This window comes from Canis lupus, chromosome 10 (genome assembly GCF_011100685.1).
Source record: "Canis lupus familiaris isolate Mischka breed German Shepherd chromosome 10, alternate assembly UU_Cfam_GSD_1.0, whole genome shotgun sequence".
Taxonomy (NCBI): Eukaryota; Metazoa; Chordata; class Mammalia; order Carnivora; family Canidae; genus Canis; species Canis lupus.
In genome coordinates, this window is record NC_049231.1 from 55,584,205 (window position 1) to 55,600,577 (window position 16,373).

The following is a 16,373-nucleotide window of genomic DNA, read 5'->3' on the forward strand; positions in this document are numbered from 1 at the left end:
ACTCAAAATTTTGTATCCAGCCCTGCTCTTATAAATATTTTCCATACCATTCCAAGAGATTCTGAAATCCTTATAAGGTAGGAAGAAGAGGGCATGTTGATACATATGTAATGGTATTAGTTGGCTTGGGCTGCTATAACAAATACTCTGGACCAGGAAACACCTAGACAGAGTGATTGCTAACGTCAAAATGCAAAGATTTTGTTACTGACTTAACTCCTTTCTCAAATTGTCTTAACCTCCTCTCCATCTGAAGCGTCTCTAAAGTATCCAATGACTTAGGATAACCCTCACTCTTTAAAAAAAAAAAAAATATATATATATATATATGATCTAACATTACCAGTAACCAAGACAAAATGAATTGAAAGACTTCTATGCTAATAAACCGAGATTGCTCTTTAATTATCCAGAGCTCTCAAAACAATAATTGTCTATGCTTCAGTGTTCTACATTGTTTTTTAATGAATACACATCAAGAAAACATTATATGTATCTGGTTGATTCCATAAAGTAAATTCCATTAATGTTCCTAAATACTTCTTGGTCCTTATCTAAAATTAATCTCTAATAGAATTTGAAGCTTTTTAATTATCTCTGTTCTCAGAAACCTGTAAAGTTCTCATCAATCATGTTCCCAGAAATTGACCAAAGAAGAAAGCGTGGGCTGCAATTCTGAGAAGCACACATACCAGGCAGGGTGGCCCAATCTTTTCTCACCACCCCCTAGCCACTAATTTCTGAATACCAGAAGTACAGCTAGGGAAGGTGAAGAAACTAATTGACTCTTGATGCTCACAAGATCCGACACATTTAAATTTGTTTTAATTCCTTTTCATATATGGGTGGTATATATTTTGTACCCAAGCCCACCTGTTTCAGTGAGATGTGAATAAACATCAGAAAGCTTAGGTTTCTGTACAATCTCTAATATTAAGTCCATAGCCCATTTTAGATTACCCATCCCTCCATTCCCACAGATAAGGAACCCTTAGCCTCACAGCCCTCTTTACCAGAGGCCAAGAACAGATGAGGCCTGTTTTGAGTACCAAGTTTGTTTCTTTCCAGCTCATAGAATTTTTCTCAAGCCACTCACATCCTCCTATGAAAACCAAGGGTCAGGGATCCCTGGGTGGCGCAGCGGTTTAGCGCCTGCCTTTGGCCCAGGGCGTGATCCTGGAGACCCGGGATCGAATCCCACGTCGGGCTCCCGGTGCATGGAGCCTGCTTCTCCCTCTGCCTGTGTCTCTGCTTCTCTCTCTCTCTCTGTGACTATCATAAATTAAAAAAAAAAAAAAAAAACCAAGGGTCATTCCAACCTCAAAACCCTAAACAACCTACTTCCAACAGCAGTAACAGTGAATAGTTTTTGACTCTATTCCAAGTACAACCTCTACCTGCATGACATGTGGAGTCCTGCTCCCTTGGACAGTAGATATGTGACTAACAAACTTTTTGAACTTATCTGTCCATTGTCAGTGTCACGTGTTGGGCCATCCCCACAGCCAGAGTGTGGGAATCCTTCTTTCACTGGAGGATAAAGATGAGGAGATTAAAGGGCTGGATCTGTCTACCACAGATACTCAAAAGGTTCAATTTAATAGAACAAATTTTTACCAAATTTTTATTTGGAGCAGGTGGCATGGATCAGTTGGAGGCAAACCTTCTCCCAGTGAAATAATACATTACATTAAAATTAGGTGGGGCCAAAATTTCACTTTTGAGAGATTTCGAATAGCCTGTTGGCCATATATGTCTCTCCCAAGTTTTAACCCGTGATTGTAAAAATAATTCATAATCTGCAAACAAAGATGAACAAATACCAGGAAACCTGTATATTGAAAAAATATACAGGAAATAATTTAAAACTAAAACACCATTTAAAATGCACAGGCACACTTCCTACAAAATGTTTTGAAGAACTCTTTTGTTCTTTTATTTCATCAAAGAGGAGCATATCGTGCAGCATTTCTTTTGTTTCCCCATCTATTTGCCATGGCCCATGGCTGCTTGAAATTGATATATTTAAGTGCCACCAGCAAGGCCTGAATGAGAAAGGCTTTGCAATTCAGCCTCTGTGATCTTTTATATAAATATTGCTTTCAGTTGGACAGTGGAAAAGCCCAGGGTAGCACTATAATGCCAACCTGACAGACACTTTACAACCTCTGCCAATATGATACTATATCAGAATCTTGCTTAAGCATGAAAGAAGAATGTTTCAGAAATCATTTAAAATGATAAAGTAGTCCCCAAAGAGATTTAGAGTTGATTTTTTCAGCTATTAAGTATTTCTTCATATTTTCCATTATCCCTACCAAAGATAAGAACCCAGAGAAGGGACCATTCTCCACTGAAGTACTCTGATTCCTCTAGGATGGCAGTGCTGCGGCTTGGGCTCTGGCCTGTTTAACCCTGCTCACTGGATCAGGAACTACCACCTTGTTACAAGGTACAAGACCTTTCACAAATTTCCCCAAGTCTGTGCCTCAGCTTCCTAAATTTTAAACAGGAATGCGCTCAAAAGCTCAGTGTTGTATGAGTAATGAATCAGTAAATATATACTAAGCCCTTACAATGAACTGAATTGTTGAATGCTCAATGAATGTTAGCCATTTTTTCATTACTGTCATTTTAGATTGGCTTAATTTCCCTTTTAAACTAGAGTAAAGAGTATCTGGGACATTTTTGGCTTAGAATAGAATAAAATGGTCCACTTACTGTTGAAAAGGGCCTTGAAGATAATAAAATTCAATCCTTCCTCTCTTCCCTTTCTGGTTTGAGGAAACTGAAATACAGATGGTGTAATTTCCCCAAAGTCATGGTAGGCACAAAAATAGAACTTCAGAACTCTGGATTCCCCAAATTTTAAGAATAGAAATTCCCGTTTACAAAGAACTATCAGGAGGCTTTATTTGGTTGTCTATTCAGAAATTAGCCATATGCAAACTCCGTCTTAGAAGAAATCTCAAGCTCACATTTTTTCCCTAACTTTGGTTTTCCTTATATTCAGATGGATTCTAATTTTCAAAAATTTTTTAATGAAAACAACTGAGATGGGCAGCCCCGGTGGCCCAGCGGTTTAGCGCCACCTTCAGCCCAGGGTGTCATCCTAGAGATCCAGGATCGAGTCCCATGTCGGGCTCCCTGCATGGAGCCTGCTTCTCCCTCTGCCTGTGTCTGTCTGTCTGTCTGTCTCTCTCTCTCTCTTTCTTTCTCTTTCTCTCTCTCTCTCATAAATAAATAAAATCTTTAAGAAAAGAAAACAACTGAGTTGTACATACCGTGATTGCTTTAAGTTTCTATACCAACTCCAGTGGCCAGTTAAGCAAAATCAGAGCACCATGTTAAATATGAAAAGTCTTCTAAAACTAACTTATAAAAATCTCGTAAGTGTACAGGTTAGCACTTACTATATATTTGTCAAATCTCACACTAGGATCTATTTTTTTTTCCAAAAAATGAAACTTCATATTATTTAGAACTCAGCATTGTTTAAAAATATGAATAACCACAACCATGCAATAAATTTCTTTAAAAAGTTAAATATAAAAGACCAGACCTAAGTACTAACCACAACATTTTAGTTTATAACATAGAGTTAAAGATTGAGTATTTAACAATACTAAACTGATTTTACAATTTGAGGCAAAGAGCAAAATTGGTATTAAGAGGCCCATACTATCCTCAAAAAATCTAAAATTTCCCCATTTTTCTCAAGCTAAAATATGTTTATCCTGTCAAGATATCAATCTAAGCCCTGATGCATAAGTCCTGAGTTAGCCTTAGTCAGGATAATTACTTGCTACACATGCTTTTTTAAAAGAACATGAGGCAATAAGATTGGATGATATACTCCTTGATTTACTCATCCAGAGAATGAAATAATACAATTACTCAACTCATTGGTTTTCTATAATGAGGTAATACCTGTTAAGAGATTAAAACAGTGCCTTGCACATAAGTAACACTCAAATATTAGTGAATATTAGAATTATTATTGTCCTGAGAGTATCTCAGAAGTACATCTAAAACAGCAGAGCAAATATTAATATTCTTGATAGATGTGGCTCCACTAAAGAGCATTATCTTGGTTCAAATTGTTACTGCCAGGGGCTCTCTAACTTATATTGCTGAGCCTTAGAGAGAAAATTACCTAAGAAGTTGATCTTTGTCTGGGAAGACTAAATTTTTGTTCTGGGTAGTCATGAAGTTCCCAATCTAAAGCCTTGCACGAAGAAATTCATTGACAATATTGAATCTAATTTAGATCTAGTTGAGATAATTTATAGGTGATTTTTCTCCTCTCTACATCTATACTATAAAGTTGGAATTTCCATATTCATTTATACTCGGGTCTTAGAAAACCATTTCAGATTGGAATCAGAAGCAAAGTAGTTAAGTTTGTGCCCCTGTGCTACTTTTGCAGAAGAGATGTAGAGAGGGAAGAAAAGGGATACACTGACATGTAGAGGGATGGAAATGAAAATTGTCTGCATTCTTACATGTGCTAGTTTCAATTTTGAAAGATACAAGTTTGAGCCAAAAGGATTATGTTACAATACAGAGGATGCCACAGCAATGTGATTCTATGTTCTTTTGGCTGAAATATAATTTTGTGTTTAGCCTCTTTGGTTTTAAATACTTGACATCAAGTGGGTCATGACATTTACTTCACAAACATTTATTTACCAATTCTAAGTTCAATTACTTGGCTGTGTTGGTGAAAGAAAGGTGGGGAAATTGTGGTCTTTGTTCTCACGTATTATGTGGCACTTGTCATTTATTATAAGTACAAAGTGCTATGAGTTTAAAAGAAGAGAGTACTTCTGTAAAAACCTCTGCAAAAAGGGTGACCATGTTGGAAGTTAAATTATTTTGCAACTTCGTATTACAACCAAGTAAATACTGCACGACTCAATGTTAAAAGGTATTTCCCATGTGCCCTATTTAAATGACATCACAGAATCCTTTTAACAAAGTTTCAAAAGTCTCACATTTTCTCAAGTCCTCTACATCTGTAATAAGTGGATCTGAAATCTCCACAGATTTTTGTGCACATAATGAATTTTGATAATATGGTAAAGGTCAGAAATTCAAATAAGGTGATCAGGATGCTCATTAAATTCCGAACAGAATGAAATATCATGCTATTTAATATCTCTTTTCTCTTCTGTATGCTCTTTCCTTAATTTTCAAAGCAAACAATTAATCCATTGCTTTGCAGTAACATGTTTTGATTAATAAGTATTTTATAACTCATAAGAAAATCCAATACTTCACTGCATCATCTAACTGGATAGTCAACAGAGAAGATTGAGATTTAGTTCGAAACTTTTCATATAGTGGAAAGTCATCCTTTTATTTCTCTGCAGGGTATTTCCTAAGTAAATACATTAATTTCAGAGGATTAAATAATATTAATTTTAAAAGAAAGCCCCTGGAAGCACACCTATCTCATTTTGTAAAACATTGAGGTCATCTTAACATGGGAAAACAGAAATGTGTCCTTAACCTCTGAAAAAAAATAGTATTAAAATGACATCTTGAGAATATAGTTATTAGGGAGAAAATAGTTTCTGGGATTGAAAGGTATTCACTTGTTCAGTACAGTGTCACAGATTTAACACCTATATAACCTTTGAAGAAGGAAATTATAATGGAGATACTAAGAAAACCTTAATTTATTTATTTATTTATTTATTTATTTATTTATTTATTTTTTAGAGAGAGAGAGAGAGAGAGAGAGGGCAGAGACATAGGCAGAGGGAGAAGCAGACTCCATGCACCGGGAGCCTGACGTGGGACTCGATCCTGGGTCCCCAGGATCACGCCCTGGGCCAAAGCAGGCGCTGAACCGCTGCGCCACCCAGGGATCCCAGAAAACCTTAATTTAAACAGTATTATCTGTGTCTCTTCCTCTCTCTCCAAAAGAGGATTATACCTTTAAGAATTCTTTCCTTTTGCGTTCTATATACCTGTTCTTTGTAACATATTTTGAGCTGACACAACACCAGTAAGATTAGTGGTAGTCCAAGTCCCTCAAACCTTGACAAGATATATAGAAAAGTCAGGCACTGTCTTTTATTTATTTATTATTATTATTATTATTAAACTTGTTAATTCTTGTTGATTCACATTCAAGAAGGTAACATAAAGGGGGCAGCCTGGGTAGATCAGTGGTTTAGCACCGCCTTCAGCCCAGGGTGTGATGCTGGAGACCCGGGATGGTGACCCGGGATCGAGTCCCACATTGGGCTCCCTGCATGGAGCCTGATTCTCCCTCTGCCTGTGTCTTTCATGAATAAATAAATAAAATCTTTTTCTTAAAAAAAGGTAATATAAAGAACATAAGGAAGATGGGATTGATGGAAGGACTCACAAACTCACAACTGACATAGAGAAGGAAGAGTCACATGTGTTTGAAAAAATATTTTTTATGATTTGTTTGGTCTTCAGTCCCAGTAGAAAGGAAAAATCAGTAGGAAGTCATATGAGCCTTGTCTCTAATAACTCTGAGTTGTAAGTCCTGGGTTCTAGACAACTGGACCTCACTGTCACTTGTCCCCCTTCGAACCTTGCCCATCTCTGTGTTTTTCTTTAAGTCCTCTCTTCCTAGAGGACCCATATCCTATTTACTACAGCTTTCAAGGAGTTGAGTGTCCATTCTACCTCCTAAGAGATGTGTCCCATCACACCTGCTGGAATTGAGCTTTCCTCCCAGGAGCTCTCAGAGCCATTAACTCTAGCCCCCAAACTGTCACATGTTTACCTCCCAAGGAAAAGTCTTTTATTTCTGCATGTGCCATCTTGTATTACTCCCTTCCTTTGAAAATCTCTATTGCTTGAGCAACATTTCCTTATGGGGAAGTGGGGTGCTGGAGAGAGGTCCTGAGCTCCTAAGTGTTGGTGGGCTTGTATACATTTAGTAAGGAAGGGGGAAGGGAATTCCAAGTGAAGGATTCAAGCTCTACCAAGAGCTTTGACCTAAATGTGGGCAGGGCTTGCACAGGGTAAAATGAATATCCAAGACTAATTGTGGAGGGCGGTTCACGGAGGGCACTGTCCTCACTCTTGCTCAGATGACAACGTTACTAACTGATACACACAATCTTATATACAATGTACACAATAAAAAAAATGTACACAATGTCCATAATGGAAACACTTTTAAAAGAAAATATGATGAAATGAAATTACATACAGAATGACAACCACAAACCTATGTCTACAAAATATGAATCTACCCAGCTAGACTCATCCTTTTCTTGACATTTCCTGTTTGCTATTTGCTCATTGATCTTGTTATGTGCTAAAGCAGACTCCAAAGTTTTGTGGAGAAGGGATGGGATATGGAAAGAAAAAAAAATCAATTTGAGGAAAGTTTATTTCTTAACTTTATTGACTTCTGCAAATTTTAGGAAGGTTCCTCTTTTCCCTAATTTAGGACCTGGGTTGAAAATCAGTGATTTGGGTCAATAGTAGAAAGTGATATTATATAGGTAGGGAGAGGTCAGCTTAGTCCAGATCTGGACACATATTTAATAAGTCAAGTATTCACTGCTTCTCCCCTGCCTTAAGTCTCAGCAGAATTTAATGTGCCTGAACACCGAATTCAGATACGCTGCTTTAAAATATATATTTCCCCCATTCTTCCCTGAACCATTTTTTTCTTGCCTAGTTGATTGGTGTAACTGTGTAAGCATTTGGCATTCCAGCTGAATGAGAACGAGATGAAATGGCACTTCTCCCAGCCCTCTTATTTCACAACATAGAAGTAAAACTGGCAATGCAGAGAATGTCATAATTCAGATGTGTCAGTGCTGAGATGTTCGAAAGTGGTTGGGAGCAGAAATATCACAGCCCATTCTGAACCAGAGCTAAGAATAGGGATACTCTATCCTGCTGTCCAGAGTGACATCTACTGGTACCATCAAGTTCAAGGCATAACTGTAAAAACATTTCTCCCCTTTGCCTTCAATGTAAGCAGACAACTGGTTTGCAAAAATAGGCAGGAGACTGCAAAGCCAGCCAATCATAGAAATCTATGTGCGCCCAGAGCTTCAGCAGAGTCCTCGGCCTCTGGAAAGTTAAAAAAGAAAAAAAAAGGCATAGAACAGGTGAAATGGAGAGAAATGGGAATAACATTTTATCTTTTTGAAGAGAGAACATGCTTTCCCAATCCAAAGTGTAGAGTTAGCAACTTCTTAATGTTACCAAGAATGGAGCCAATTTTCCCATTAAAAAGAGGTGACAGGGATCCCTGGGTGGCGCAGTGGTTTGGCGCCTGCCTTTGGCCCAGGGCATGATCCTGGAGACCCGGGATCGAATCCCACATCGGGCTCCCGGTGCATGGAGCCTGCTTCTCCCTCTGCCTGTGTCTCTGCCTCTCTCTCTCTGTGACTATCATAAATAAATAAAAATTAAAAAATAAAAAAAAAGAGGTGACAGTGTTCAAATACTTAAACAAATTAGACCAATTCAAGTGCACAACTACATACCAACTTACACAGCAAGAGGCTTGGAGCTGACTGCTAAGCGATCTGTGGCACTGTTTCAACATTGAGTCTACTTTAAAAACAAATAATTAAGCAATTATCCAGAAAATCACCTCTAAATACTTCCTTTTACAGTGATATTAAGTGGTTATAACTCAAGCAATAATAACCACATACATGTCACATATTAGATAGGCTGAGGAAGAATAGAAGTATGGGGTGAGACCTTGCCTCTTAACAAGTGATGGTCTTCTTGCGCTAAATCACACTCAGACACAAACACGTAACCAACAGCAGGCAATGATGTTCAGAATCAAGTGAGAGGCCCTCTGCTCTCCATTCTTTTTTTTTTTTTAATGATTTTTTAAAAAGATTTTATTTATTCATTCTATAGTCTTTCCTTTCTCAGGTCCCTCCATCCCCCACAAAATCATTAAATATGAATGCTTATTAGTAGATAAGATTTTTTCTTCATCTTATAAATAACGTGTTTTTCCTTTCACAGTCTAACTTCTTCATCCTCCTCCTTGTCTGGTATGAATCTCTCAGCTCATTACAACATGGTTCTGACTCCACCATCCTACTAAAACACACACTCTTGCGAAGGTAGGAAATGACTAAAGCACTCATCCAAAGGACATTTCTCATCTTACTTAAGTCTTCCTTCTTGCCTGCATTTCTGTTTGGTTTTGCTTTCCAGATTGCTAGTACTCTTGATTTCATTTCTTCATTCCTAAATTCTCTTTTTAGTCTTACAAAGCCCCTCAATAAGCATCTGTATGAGAGATCATGTTAGACACTAGGCCCACAAAGGTGAACAAGATACATTCCCTACCACTGATTCCTCTTCCTCAAATCATCTGTTGAATACTTGTGGTCCATGGGTTGTTCCTGTCCCCAGACCCCCTCTTACGCAATAGAGTCTCTATGAAAAGAGCTTATCCAGTATCATTGACTACAGCCTCTACCTGAATGACTCTTACATCATGGTCTCCAGGCTTCCCCTCTGTTGATCTCCAATCCTTGTTTCCAACTACCAACTAAGCATCTCTATCTGAGTATCTCAGAGGCATACAAAAGCCAGTATTCTTTGTCTTCCTCCCCAAAACCTGCTATAATGCTTACCTTATAAACTTCAGTTCTTTTTTTATAATCTCTCATATCTAACTGAATAATATGACCCACTAATTCTATTAAAAATGGTTTGGGTGTTAAGGTTTAAGCCAAAAATTTAAATCTAATAGCCTCCAATCAGTTCTCTTTCTTTCCAGTGTCTCATTGTCATAATCATCTTAAAAACTTCCACCAGGATTTCTTTTCAGAAACACAAAATTGATCACAGCATTCTTCCACAATAACTGTTCCCATCATTCCCTCTTTATAGCACAGAACAAATTTAAAATTCATTGGAAAATTGTTCTACATTCTTCCATCATCTCCCCCCAACTCATCTACCTATCCAGCCTCATCTTTCATTACTCCTTCAGAACTCTCTTAATTGCAAACATGCTGAACTTTTACTGTTCCCCAAATATAAGTGCTTATCCACACATGGATGCCTCTGAATGAGATTTTCTGCACAGCCCTTTTCAGAAGCAGGTCACTAAGGCTATTTGAACAACTCCAACTTCAGTCTAGGAAACTTGGCCTTGAATAAAGTACTAGAGAGGTAGTGCATAGGTAATAAAGTTGAAGCACCAACTTCAAGGTGTGAAAAGCCACCTAGTTCGCTTCTCCAAGTAATTTTTCCAGATGAAGAAAACTCTTAAGAAGTCAGGGTCATAGCAAGCCAATCTGATGCATTAAGCCAGAATAATGAGAGATGGAGAATGTACCATAGAAAAAATATCAACCAGTTCTACTTGTGATTGCCATGTTGAACTGGTCTTTGAGGCCAGACAAAAAATCAAATCTGGTTCTGAAAAGACCTTATGACAGACATTAAATCAAATTTAATAATCTAAAAGAATAAAGCCTCTCTATGCTGTTGCTATATTCTCCATCTCTATTTAAATTAATTTAATAAGTAAGTTCCAAAAAGAGATTAACAATATGATGAGGGCATTTCTCTCTTCTAATAACTCATAAGATGAAAAAAACATTTCACTTAAATGCCTAGGACATTTTTGTTTGAACAGCACAGGTTTAGTGAAATGGACCCATTCATAGTTTGGGGTTCTCCAAGAAATATTACTGGGCACTTACTATGTACCATGCACACCGTTTGTTCTAGGGACTGGACAAGTACTCATTTAATGTTTACAATATTGCTATCAGGTAGATACTATTTTATGACCATTTTACATATGAGAAAACAAGGCACAGAGAAGTTAAATAACTTTTCCAAAATTATAAAAACCCAGGGGCATCTGGGTGGCTCATTTGGTTAAGTACCCAACCCTTGATTCTGGTTCAGGTCATGATCTCAAGGTGGTGAGATCAAGCCTCACATTGGGCTCTGCTGGGGGCAAAGTCTACTTGAGATTCTCTCTCTCTCTCTCTCCCTCTGCCCCCATCCACTAATCTGTGTGCACAGGCGTGGGCAATCTCTCTTAAAAATAAATAAATAAATAAAAAGATTACTAAAAACCTAGACACAGAATAGAAGACTTTGAAGCAAGTGATACAGTTCCAGGGCCTGTACTTTTACCAACTACATTATTTCATTGGTTTTTAATTTTTATAATCAACTTAAAAACCAAGCACAGAGGGACACCTGGGTGGCTCAGCAGTTGAGCATCTGCCTTTCAGCTCAGGGTGTGATCCTGGAGTCCCAGGATTGAGTCCCACATCCGGCTCCCTGCATGGAGCCTGCTTCTCCCTCTGCCTGTGTCTCTGCCCCTCTTTCTGTGTGTCTCTCATGAATAAATAAATAAAATCTTTAAAAATAAATAAATAAAATTTCTAAAAAAAAAAAAAACAAGCACAGAAAACACAATTATGGTTACAGGTCAAGAGAACAATGCTATACACACTGATGATGTAAAATTAAGGGAATGCAGGAGAAGGCTAAATGAAAATGAGGTATGTTCTTTCTTCATCCTACATAGAAAAGACCTGCTGTACATATTCCAAAGCTGATTTAATATACGAATGATAGTTAGAAGTGAACCCACCATAAGACTAAGAAAAGTAATGATACAGCTTTTAAAATGAGGATGTAGAGGGAAGAGAAAGGGAGGTGGGAATTTAGTCCTGATTTCTCATCTTCCATAGCAAAAGACTAATACATATTGGAATGAAATTAAGTCATACATACTTAAGCATATAAATTAGAAAATCTCAAACTGAAAGAGTTGAAGCAGTCACCTATGCAGAGTGGAGCTTAGAAAGAGAAAGGGAAGGTAAAGGAAAATTTTATTTTTTTATATGCCCTTACAATTTTCTTTATTGTTTGCATTTTTCTCTTAAGATTCAAAATAATTTGAATGACTCAAATGCTAAATTATTAAGTGGTAAAGCAAGTTATAAAATGATATTCATACATATATATGTAGGCACTTATGGATTCATGTGTGTATATGTGTATGTATATAGATAGAAGATTCCATACACACACAAGACAGAAAAGGTAGATATGTATGATATATGAATACACTGAAAGAGAGATATTACAGTTATTTCTAGGAGGCCATTTTCATTTTCTTCTTTGGCTTTTCTTCATTTATATTTTTCTTATAATCAAATATGGATATTATCTTGTCATTAGAAGTCTTGCTTAACCTTCTAGAACTTCTAATTCTTCAGAAAGCTAGACATATCTTTGATGAGCTCCAAAATGCCAAAATCTCTTCAGGTTAAAGGAAAATTACATTCATGTGAGAGTTTTACTACTATGTAATATTTAGATATCATTCTAGCTCTATACACTTCAGATCTTCAGGAGAAGTCAACTTTTAACATTCAACCATCTTATTAAAATATAAAGCTCATCTGGCTTTAACGCAGGCTTTCAATGCTGCTAACAAGAAAGTCCTTTCCGAAGGTGGTCATGCTAGGTCACCCAAGATGGGTCACATGATCTATCTGAGCTACGTGGTGAACATCTATCATGAAGCTCGAAAACGAAATAATTCAAACAGTAGACTCTTAAGAAAATCCAGTGACACAATGTTGAATTTCCAAAGAGATATGATGGATTTTATAGTAGCTAAAGAGCTTGATACATCATTCAGTGCAATCCTTTCCCTTTAGGCAGATAAAATGCCATTATTAACATATTACAAATAAATCAACTGAGACCTAGCAAGGATTAGTGACTTCTGCAGGTCAGATGGCTAATGGGTGAGATGTCTGCTTTGCCATGAGAGACCCTCTCCTGCCATAACACACTGTGTCACCGAGTAATGGTGAAAGAGACGTGCTGGGGTCATGAACTTAGAGATGGGGTTTTTTTGGCTGGCTTGGTCTGGGACAGTGTTAACAACATGGCCCATGCATGATTCATCCTCGCTTGGATTTCCAGCAATTTCTTCCGAAACATCAGAGTCCCCAGTTCTAGTTGCAACCTGTCAAATGTTTTCTCCCCAGGTGGCCCTCTATAGTTAGGATCCCTCCCTTCTATTAAAGACCAGTGGCATCCCTGCTTCAGAACCTCTCACACCAAGAAAGCCTGTACTCTCCATACCCTCTCTGAAAGTCCTTTCCTCATGTTGGTATACCAGCTTACCCTCCTGAATATGTACTCTCATTTTCTCAGTTGTTAAGTCTTATCATTCCGGTTGCTTGCCAGTCTCAAGCAGTTCTCAGTTCTTTCACGAAACAGTAAAGGAGACAGCTAGTCACTCCTTTTAATTTAATAACTAAACTTTGTTTTTCCTTCATCCTTTGGTCCTATGTAAACACTTGCATAATCAGTTCATCCATGAATAGTTTCAATCCATGTTCCTTTTGGGATATCAACTTGCATCCCATATACCATGGGATGAACTGTGATATCTGTGTGCAAAAGTACCATTCACCTTCATTCACTCAGTTAATAAATATCTTTTAAATGATTACTATGCATCAGCCCCTTGGCTGGATGTTGAAGATCTGAGAATGAATCAAGTAAAAGATATGTTCATTAACCTTAAGCATCTCACAGTCTGGGGCAAGGAGAGTGTGAGTGTGGAGCTGTCAGGTCCATGTGCACAGAGTCACCCTCCCGTGCACTGAGTGCAGCAGCACTGTGATCACCGTGTATGTGTAAAGGGCTCCGGCAATGGAGAAGAAAGCTGTATTCATTCCCTGATGACATCTGAGCCAGGTTTCAAAGGATTAATACAAAATCACCAGGATAAAGGGCAAGGGCCTTCTAAAGAGAAGGAACGTAAGTTTAAGATAAGAAAAGCCGACAGAGAAGAAGTATTATTGTGATTATAATTACTATTTAATTCACTTTGCAAAATCTGCCTGTGATGGGTATTACCAGGCAGGAGAGAGATGCTGCTGCCTGCAGTGGAGGCACAGCCTAGAGTGGAGGCTGAGTCGAGCTGGCTCCCTGTGGTAACTGTCACCCTTGAATAAACCAACACTGCCTGGCTCCCGTGGCATCTTTTCTGGGCACAAAATTTCATTTTAGAAGACATTGAGAAGCCAATCATGAAGAGGCAGAATCGAAAGCTATGTTTCTCTGGAAAAAAAAAAAAAAAAACACCCCACTTCTCCTGTAGAGGAGATGTTGAGGCTAAGAAAACAAATAAAAGTTGTTCTGAAAGGAGAGGCAATTAAATTTTTGCCAAACATGACAGGAAGCTGAGAACTGAAGCAGACAGAGTAATGTCTATCTTTGGCACACCAGACAGGGAGGAGAAGAGTGTGTCTTTGATGGCAGACTTTATTTTAAAGGTGTTAACTGACATTTTGAAAGGACATAAAAACACAGAGAGGAGAGCACTCTTCAGGCCCCTGCTGTCTGGGCTGCAGAAGCTCCCATCTGCCCCCGGGGTTTTCATTTTCCCAGTCTAAGGCTAACACAAGATAAGGTGCAGGCAAGAAAAGGAGCAAAATAAAACAAGTCCCTATCTTAAAGCAGCCACATGAATCCACACGATGCATTTAAGTTTAAAGTAGAAAGAGAAAGTCATTTCTGGGCTCCTGAAGGAGGCTCACAAAAGGGATCCTTGATGGTCACAGAAGGGCAGAGTTATGTCCATCATCCAAGCAGTCAGCGAAGTGCATGTATGTTTTTATAGAGACCCTTTGCCAGTGGCAGAACAGGAACAAAAGCGTTTTTTTTTTTAATTTTATTTTGAGGGTGGGGGGGAGATCACTAGGTGGGGGAGAAGCAGAAGGCAAGGGAGAGAGAAAGAATCTTAAGCAAGCTCCATGTTTATCGCAGAGCCCGATATAGAGCTCAATCTTATGACTGGGATCATGATCTGAGCTAAAATCAAGAGCCAGAGCGATGCTTAGCCAACTGAACCACCCAGCACCCAAAAGCTCATTTTTAAGGCCAGCAGTTACCCAAGTCTCAGAGCAAGCTCCCCTATGGCCTTCCCATAGGCACACAGAATGGAACAGGTTCCTATAGTGAGGAACCCAGGAGCCCCAGTACTGAGGCGTCTCAAGCTTCAGCACATTTGCCTCTCTCCTTGCCTCCCTGACCCTTCTGTCCCATACACTGAAGGCAGGACTTACATTTATTGACTCATGATCCTCCTAAACTGTTCTGTCCCATTAAAAAAGTTTAGATTTGAATGTTTCGTGCATCTTCACTGCACTCTTAAATTCTCACGATCTAACTTTCTCCCTCTACCATAGGCTCATATAGACATCTCACTGTATCTTTAAAATAAAAAGGTTGATAACCTCCTCCACTATTATTCTGGTAAGGGGATTGAAAGGTAGAGTCTGGAAATGTGTAATAGCCAAGGCAAGTATGATTCAGAGGAATGGTCTATTCCCACTCATACACGGGCCAACACTCACATAAGCTCAAAGTGAATACAGACTGAGGAGGAGAGGAAATGTAAAGGATAATAACCCAGGTAGCAATTCCATCCTTCTTGGTTTTCTCACACTAGGGTTCCTTACATATTCTTAATAATCCAGCACTTCCACCTCACTCTGACCACAGTTAGTTAGCATTCTCCATCAGCAAATATTTACTGAGTCCCCACCACTCTGTGCAAGATTCTATGTTGAAGGATATTGGAACAAAGACACAGCATCAGACTACAACATCGCAGTCCAAGGAAAACATTATAAAGAGTACAAGGGCAGGGTGAGCAGACGGGGTCTGGAGAAAGAGTCCAGTTAGAGAAGATATCAGACAGAGCAAGTCGACCCACATGGGTGAACCCTAAGGTCTCCAGCTCTAGTCAGAGTATCAGAAATAACAGTCTAGCCAGGAGACAACTGATAAATTATTGAGCACTACATCTGAGACTAATGATGGATTATATGTTGGCTAATTGAATTTAAATTTAAAAAAATTAAAATAAAAAAAGAGAAACCATGAAAAAAAAAACAGTCCTAGTGAGGAGAAAGTTATCCTTCAACCCATGATGAAGGCTATCTCCTCTCTAAGCCATCTTAGACTGCTTGCTGTCTGTAAAAAACAAAAACCTAGGGAAATAAATAGACCCACAAAGGAGTTCAAGGCCTCCAGGTAAAGCCTGCTGCTATGAGAGTCAGGGAACAACCCACTACCTACTCCATAACCTTACACAGATGTGCTGTTCTTTAAATGGTCTATTTGCCTAAACCCTAAACTAGCTTACCTTGACCCTGGCAGGTTTCAAGAGGACAGTTGGAAAGGGGACGGGGGAGGAGGATGAAAAGAAAATTAAGTTCTTTATTTCTTTAATGACTAATTACATACAAAAGCTCGAGGAAAACAAAAGTTTCTGCATACATTACAAAAAGCCTTTTCAATTGTTTTCAGAAATC